General features: G+C 40.2%; 1 protein-coding gene across 1 annotated transcript in view; it reads left to right on the top strand.

The window, feature by feature from the left end:
• LOC144468718 (unc-112-related protein) overlaps positions 1 to 9,057 on the top strand; it is a 68,643-nt gene that overhangs the window by 47,401 nt on the left and 12,185 nt on the right. The window lies entirely within an intron of this gene.

Here is a 9,057-nt window from a genome sequence, read left to right as displayed (position 1 = left end):
TCGCTCGATCGCGGAGAGAACGCCTCGTGAACTTATGGTCGCGGGAGAAGGAATTTTATAGCGCGTCGATCTGTAACCGGAGAGGTATCGAAAATAATTAGGAGAATATCTTCTAAAGACGTCTAGGAGAATTTTATTGTGGTAATAACATTGTTTATTTAATACTTTCGCCGATGATTCTAACGAGATTTAAATCGCGAGCTTGAGGGTATTTTCGTTCGGTGATTTACAGAAATTGTATAGATTGCAGGCAATGTAGAATTTATTTATCGTTATAGAAATTAATAAGAGAGAAAATATCGAACAGGGTCTACAGGGTTTTTTTCAAACATAAATTAATCAGATGTTTTCGTTCAAAAATGCTATTTTTAGAATGTCCGACTATAAGTGCTCATTTAAAAATGTAATTTTAATTTTATTATATTGATAGGATTTATTATACCATTTTATTGGTATTTTAAAACTTCTTTAATATATTATACTTAAACTCCACCCACCGCAACCCAATCTCAAAACGAAATAAATTCAAAAGTACAATGAGGAAGTCTCTTCATTTTCTTCAAACATTTAGTCAAATATAAAATAAAAATATAAAAAAGCAACATACATTCAACAGAACCTACAAAATAGCGATCATCAGAAATCAATAGCACAAGTAATTTGAATATCTACGAACATTTCCAAACGACAAAAGATCGATAATCGCTAAATAATCAATTTAAATTTATTTTTCCTTAAAGCGTCCCTAAATTCCCCAACCTAAACAGCACTAATCGAATACACAGTCAGAGGCGTAGCATTCCAGTTTGTCGACGGAATGTCACCGGAATCCCAGCCCCAGCGTCGAAATCCCCGAAACGTATCCCCGTTACGACGTTTCTTTGGAATTCTTCCGGCGTGTTTCGTCTCGATTTGCATCCGTCGCGTGTATTTCCACCGTAGACGTGTTTTCTACCACCGAAAATAGACCACGTCAGCGGTCCGTCAGAAGCCGTCCGGTTTCTGTGTTCCGTCATCGCGCTTCCCCCGGCGCTGCGATTATGCCAGGGTAAAACGTCGTTATCCTTGCGCGTTGCGTCGTCCCGCGAGCGGAAACACGCCCCGTCCGCTCTCTCTCTCTCTCTCCCCCTCTCTCTCTCTCTCTCCGGTATTCTCGCGGCACTCGATGTCACTTTTTAGAATGGCTGCCGGTTCGGCCGCGATATAAATAGCGGCTCTCTGTGGCAAATATCGCGGCCGTTGGCTTCTGGGATCGCGAGAACACCAGACACGCACCGTCTGGCCCTTCCCGCGCTTCTCGAAATAAAGTACACACGGTTCGCCCTCCAGCCGACAGCCGATTTCTTCGGGTGAACCTTGCTACATTCCACGTCCAGACGTCCTAGGTCTCGGCGATTTTCTAATGACAGAGTCAGCAGCACCGCGGACTGCTGACACATCCACGAGCTGTAGCGATCGTTCTGGTCGAGAACCCTCTTTGCGGTCCAAAGCGTTTCTCCTCTCTATGGGTACATCGCGTAATTCAATTATATTTGGAGGCCATTTAACTGCTCCTCCGACATAATTGACTCTATATTTATCGAATAAGATGTACCCAACTATTTTACTCTTTCATTTTGTTTAGTTTTCAATAAAACAATTGATTATTCTATTTAATTTTCAGAGAATTTCTGAAACATATTAATTTGGTATTGTGTAATATTAAATTTCTTATTTAAAAATAGAATTAAAAATATTCTATACTAAAGTTATTTGTTCAAATACATATTCATTTGATTTAAAATTAAATGGCTCGATGATGAAAATTCTTCCAAAGCAAGGTCTGTAAAGACTAAAAACAATCCGTGAAATATCATTTCCGAAAAATATTTGACGTTATAGTTTTCATTATTATTTACCCAAACTCCTTCTAATATAATACAAAATAGCCTCAGCAGAGATTAAAATTATTTAAAACAAGAAAAAGGTGGAGTTCATAAACAAAGAAAACTGGAAAGATTTAACGATGCTTTCAGTATAACAACCCTAAAAATTCAATCAAAAATTGTGCAATGTTCCGCATTAACTTTATGATACTTCGAGAGAGTTACCACATTTTCTTCGTCGCTATCAACCTCTTACGACTATATCTCTCAGGACTATACAGGATTATAGGACTCACGTAACAGGTAAACGGGCGCCGCGATATTTAGATCGGTCAGCAGAGATCAGTGACCGCAGCGAGATGGCATTTAGCGTGCGCGGCTCATCCTGGCAGGAAGTTCGAGCCGAGCGGAGCCGGGGCTGAAAGAGCGAGAGGTCACCGAAGCGAAGGAACCGCCGTCGATTCGTCGACAGGAAAATGTTCTTTGCATAACAACGAGAACCCGACGCCGGGTTAGCTCGATGTACCGCTAGGAGTGGCACGGTGACACACTAACGAGCAAAACGATGTGCCTTCACCGTGTCGTTTCGCTGCAACCGGAAACGATCTCGCAATACTCTGCGCGAAAACCGTCATTAAATGGCTGGGAAACAGTCTGCCAAGTCGAGCCGCCGGAGAATCAAATCTCAGCGATTTATTGTTTCTTGACTATATTTTCTGTATACTGCGATGCCGTAGAGAAAGCTTAGGCTAAGTCGTTTTTAACGATTGCAAGTTATTACTGAGATTTAAAATAAATTTAAGCAAAACAGCGATAATAATAGAACAATTCTAACCTTAAACTGGTACCGTGATTTTTACGTAAACAGATGGCTAACGTCGCGATAGATTATTGTTAATTTAATCCCAGATAAATCGCACACTGTATTTGATTTTTGGTTTTAACCCTTTGTGGTAAATTTCACTTTGTGTCAATTATGTAATTGATGCTAGTCATTCGCACCGACATAACATAACCTTAACAATTTATAGAATACAAAAAAACAGATAGATTATACTCGAATAGATGTCTCGAATATTGCACTAGCTATAATTCCGCGCGTAATATATTGCAGAAACAGCACCAAAAAAGAGAACAATCGACGGTGTTGACTGAGAAATATTTGGCAGACGATGGTTCACTACGCGCGCGCGCGAGCGAGCGTCGAAGGTCCCCCGCGTGGACTCCGAAAATTCGCGAAATATTTATAGCTCGCAGCTGCACAATCGCTCGTGGTGTGTTACAGCGTGGGAGCAATCCCCCCCCCCTCTCTCTCTCTCTCTCTCTCTCTTCTCTCTTTCTATTTGCCAGTAAACGATGTAACGTAACGGTGCGTAAAATCCGCGGCACGTCGGGTCACCGTTGGAAAAAATCATTCTATTAACGGTACATCCGACGCGTCGTTCGAATTCGCGTATATTGCAGAGGCGAATGGCGTTGTTATCCCCTTGTCGTACTTTAACGAGACCGTCTTGTGATGGAAATTACTAGTAATAGATAATTAGGTATGGACGTTATTATGTTCTATAAAATTGGAATAAAATTTCAATCCGTTGATATTGATATTTAAGTGTACAAGTAAATTCAAGCACCGAATAAACATTAATGTTCTGCCCTTTCGAAGAAATTGTGCCAATTGAAAAATTCCTGATCGCAGTGACTGTGAAGAACATGATACGTCGAGGGGTTAATGGCGCCAATACAGTACTGGGCCATAAATGTCCGAACCCAGTTGTACCGAACGATACAACATCTATGCATTTGTAACAAAAATGAGGTAAAACGTGGAAAAGGAAAATGCCTGGGTGTTAAATTATGTCGAAAGCATTGCATTTAGTGCGGAAAATTTTTAGTTTATATTATGATCCATAATTTAATAATGGAAATGGAAGTACACTGTAGAGAAACGTAAAAATTATGTACTTGACTTTTAGATAGTACGTGGGTGTAATAAATGTCAACAATGTCTACCATCGTCTTTAGTGGACACTATAAAATGTCAAAGTTGGAGAAGGTTAAAGGGTCATCGTTGCCATAGAATCACGGAAATTTTTGCACTTCTAAATCGTAAAGAGAGTTTTAGATTACGCTGAATCTACTCTAGCTTTTAACCCTTTGTACTCGAAGCCATTTCAACTGCAAATCTAAAATAATTTTTCTGGCTTCTAGTGTCTCCATTTTATGTAACAATATTTATTTTATGCATATGAAATCGAGTCTCGTGACTCGTATAATAGTTACACTTTTAACAATTTTTAAATCTAGGCTTTGGCGATGTCTATTAAAAATAATTTTGGAACGTGTTACAACAATTTTAAAATGGTACCGCAGAGTCGCTATTCGAGTGCTAAGGGTTAATAAAGACAATAACATTGATATATATGTACATAATTTTAATTATTTAATTCTATTATTTCCTATAATGGATTACTTACAATTCCAACAATTTCGAATGAAATAATTAATTCAATCATGCACTTTAATAAAATTGGCGAACCGTCTAAGTAAATTTATTATTATAGAGCTACACATATTTAGTTGTATTACTCAGTAGGTTTAGCGTTAATACCACAATTCATTTATCAATTTTCGTTCATTTATGTATAATTTACACGTAGATCGAATTACAAATGGCTTTTAGAAATACGACTTGCAACGCGTTTCCTCAAATTAAGGAAACCTTGACAGATACGAATGAACTTTGGTGAACCGTCGCACATAAGGTAGTCGAGGAAATTCCTCCCACACCCCCGTCAATTACACACGACCTATACTATCCCTTTTCGCCGTCGGCCGCCATGTGTTTGTCGTAATAGCCCGTCGAAAACGACGACGAAACTGCCACGGATTTCGGTGTCGTTAAATCGAGCGAACTCGAAGCGGGACAGCTGTGAAAATTTGTTTTTCAGCGTCTCTCTTTCTCTCTCTCTCTCCCTCTCTCTCTCTCTCTCTCTCTCTCTCTCTCTCTCTCTGTTTTTCTCTTTCTTTGTGGTATCCCTGTTTCCCCGGACCTGCACAAACGGACCGGTTTTCCCCGGTTTCGAGAGCGGAGGGACGAAACCCTTGAGCCGGAGCCGACACCCTTGTCGACGTCTTCGCACAAGGGTTGTCTCTGCCGGGTGGCGAGGCAGAGAGTGGGCCACTCGTGCGAAAGAATGGACACGAAAAAGGGGGATGACGGGGGTGCGAGCTCCTGGATTCCCGTGTACGAATCTTCAGTTTGCATACTTTCCGTCGCAGAAGTCTCTCGCCAATCTGGGGCGACGACGCAATGCTCGAAATAAACGAGCCTTGCAACACGTTTTTGATTTTTCCTATACTGTTTGACAATTTGTTTCTTTTTTGTTGATATAGATATATTTTCGATTTAGAAAAATTATTGACAAAAAAATATGTTTCCATGTAACTTTGTTCAAGGTTCTTTGTAATTAAAAGAGGACATTTTTGTTCCATAGATTCTTGGTCTATTTATTAGACACAACAAAACTAATCAATCGAAGTTGGGCCGCAAAATATTTAGTGCAACAGTGCAAAATTAATTTTTGTGTCAATCCATGACATGTTCCCAATTTTATTAAGATTTGCACGGCGCGAGAATGTTAAGGGTTGAAAATCGCCAGCAACAAAAGATTAACACTGTGATGAGAATAAAACAGAATTAATTTAAACCTGGTCCCGTTTTTACTATAATATATATAATACTTAGATTAAGAAATTTATTATCACTATCTACGAAAAAAATCTTAATAATTTCAGTAATTTATTTACCACTGCCCTTATATGTGCCGCCAAGTTGTCGACAATATTACAAGCTCAGCTATTAAAAATACTTTATGTAAAATTTCTTTCTCTAAAAGTTGCTAAAGAAAAATAAAATCGAACGTCTCGATTCCCGGTTGTACATTCAAGGGTTAAATCACGCATTCCAATAAAGAGAAAGTGGACGAAAACTCGTCGCCACAGCTGACCACGTGTCCCAATGGTCGAAAAGACGGCAATGAATCTCGAAGAGCAGAGCGACCATTGTTACTGTCAACAAAACCGCGTTTGCACGCGCAAGCTGCGACAAGCTTCTCGCACGAGGAGAGAATCGAAGGGAAAGAATAGGGAGTAAAGGACGAGGGCCGATGCACACTCTACTTGCAAAGAGGAAGAAGGGCGTTGCTTGGGGTGGTCGCGAAAGTCCGAAGGAAGGTCTCTTTTGAAGCGCGAGGCGGCCGGGAAGACGTGGTCCTTTTGTGTCGCACCCCGCCGCGCCGCGCCGCGCCGCTCCGATTTTATCTTCGCAACAGTTGCTTCGGAACAGGGGACCGGACCCGTAATTAGTGTATCGCGACGATCACCTTGACTCGCCGCAATTACGCGGCCGGCTCGAGGTTTCTGACGGTGGTCCCGCCGATTCACGCTCGCCAATTAAGTTATTCGAGCGTCCGCTCGCTTCTTTCCCTCCCTTCTTTGTCCAGTCGCTGTGGCATTTGTGTATGTTCATTTATTTTCCTAGACCCTTATAGTGTTAGAAAATATTGTACACAAATTATAGAGAATTTATGTAGATAATACTTAAATATTCAAATATTTAAAATATTATATATTTAAAACTTCAAATACTTAAAATATTATATATTTAAAACTTCAAATACTTAAAATATTATATATTTAAGACTTCAAATATATAAAATATTATATATTGAAGCATTTGATATATTAAATATTTAAATTGTACAAAAAATTTCAGGAATTGATTTAATTTATAATAACTGTTATTATCATTGGCAACGTTAGAAAAATTTCCTGCGACACATCATGCTGCATCGAATGTCTTACTTCATAAAAGTTTGTCTCCTGGTAAACCGATATCCCCTAACAGTTGAGACATAATTCGTGGTCTGTTTTTCCAAAGCTAACTCTCGCCTGGTAAATCCACCATTTCCGCATAAAATATGAAACGATCCCGCGACACGGGAGGCTTCCTAAATAATCTAAAAAAAATCCCATAAAGTCTTTGGAAAATCCGCCGACTCGGAAACCCGATAGCGCTCGTAAAGACACCGTGTAATAACACCGCAAACGGGAGGCGACCACGTGTCCTTTTCGACTGCGTGTCTGTCATGTAAATCATCGGACGCATGGGCCCCGGATAGGAAGCAACCGTGGCCGTTTTCGGTCGCACATGTCCCGGATATACGGGCCCCCGTGTTGGCGCACTCGTGGAAAGAAAAACATGTCTTCTGTGACGCGTTTCGTCGCGAGACGTCTCTCGCGACGTCCCGAGGAATGGGGGTTTATGGCTGCGGTCAGAGACTCGGGAAGTCGTACATTCGCGACCACAGAAATTAAATCCACGTCGCGGAATGCTCGGTGACTCGAGAAATGCAGACGTCTTCCAACTTAGGGCACTCGGGAATCCAGAAAATTATGAGACTCTGGTAACACAAACCTAGATGTTGTTCCTTGCGGTGTGACTTTAAGGGTGAACACGTCCCTTGGAGAGATCGCGGAATTCTATATGTAACTTGCGCCACTTCTCTTATGGGAACTGTTTAAAATATCATACAAATTCATAATATAATAAATACTTTATTTACAGGCAATTTTCCACTTTCTTATAAAATCGAAGATCAATAGTAAGGAGTTTCTGAAAAATTGTTCAGTTAAGAATTGTTCAATTATCAAGAGTAAGAAGGCAAATAGTTTCGATGATCATAAAGTGTAATTTTAATCCAGTAGTCGTCCGTCAATTTTTTAAAACGAATTTTCACCGACACTTTATCTACAGATAACTTGGAAATTAACCTCCAGGAGTTGAACAGTTAATCGTTGCCTTTTAAATGCTAAGTATTGAAATTAAACTTTTGTGCTTTATGAGTTAATGAAAAATATTGCCCGAATAAATGATCCGTTCGCTGTATGCTTTACAAGTATATCCATAAATAAATGAAACCTTTATCGTGTACCTCAAAGTTCATTTTAGCAATCTCGGTTGATAAAATAACGCCAGAAGCGAAGCATAGTCTAAAAATAATACGCGTCCATGAAACCGCTCCTTTTACGTGCGAAATAAATCATCGTTCCGAGGAAGTGGTTTTCCTGAACCATAAAATGAGTTTACGTTACAAATGACTCACTTCACCGCGACACAATATTCCTTTTATTTGCGTTACTATTCCGGTCGACGATTTTTAGCGCAGTCACTTTGAAAAATATTTTTCCAACGTTCAAGCGACTCCCCCAGCATCGCATGGTACGCAGATACAATGGGCCTGCATTGTTGGTTTAATAGATCAATTTATGGTGGTACGTTATCGTCGTCCCGGAACATCGATGCCCCGCGCATCCGGACAATAATGCCTGCTTTCTCCTCCTCTTCCCCCCCTCGAGGTCTGTCCCTTGCCAATGTCACCGACAAATTGGGGGTGTTTTCTGTTTCCGGGATCGTCGACGAGTCGCGAAACGATCAAAGGGGGCCGACGATGAGGCCAATAAACACGCGCGTCCACGGCGACTATAAACGGTCGCGTTGGATCTTCATTGATAAATTGACGCTGGCCTGACTCGCTTTAAGAAGCATTAAATAATCGACCCCCTACGGCCATCAACCAATCGACCGTGTCCATCTCCGTGTCGAATTGCCACTGATCGACCGGCCGAGATAACGCCGCCGACCATCGCCGATTGGTTGCCGGTGCGATTCATTGACACTTGGCGCAACCATGCGCCGTCGATGCGAGTGCATTAATTTTTCACGAAAAACAGATCCATTAATTCCTGTCAGGGAAGAATCCATTTATTTTTATCAGCGTAAACTTCGTAAATTTACATTTTTTAATTAGCTGCGATATGTTATTATAACATGTGACATTTACCAAAAAAAGGAACAGATCCACAGTAAAATCGCAAAAATGTTTAAACAATGCGAAGACATTATTGTATTATCGCCAATTTAATAAATTAAATATCTATATTCGTTTCTGTATTCTGCGATTAATGTACACAATTTTTATTGATAGCACATTCTCTGATAATTGCAGTTACTGGAGCAACGATATTTTTGTAACAAATAAATTGTAAAAAAATGTATAAGTAGTATAGGAGATATTTAGATAGTAGAATGATGGAATTAACCAGGGCGCTAACCAAGACTTGACGTTTCTGA

The sequence above is a fragment of the Augochlora pura genome, chromosome 4, assembly GCF_028453695.1.
Source record: "Augochlora pura isolate Apur16 chromosome 4, APUR_v2.2.1, whole genome shotgun sequence".
Taxonomy (NCBI): Eukaryota; Metazoa; Arthropoda; class Insecta; order Hymenoptera; family Halictidae; genus Augochlora; species Augochlora pura.
This window is presented reverse-complemented; position numbering and strand designations above follow the sequence as displayed.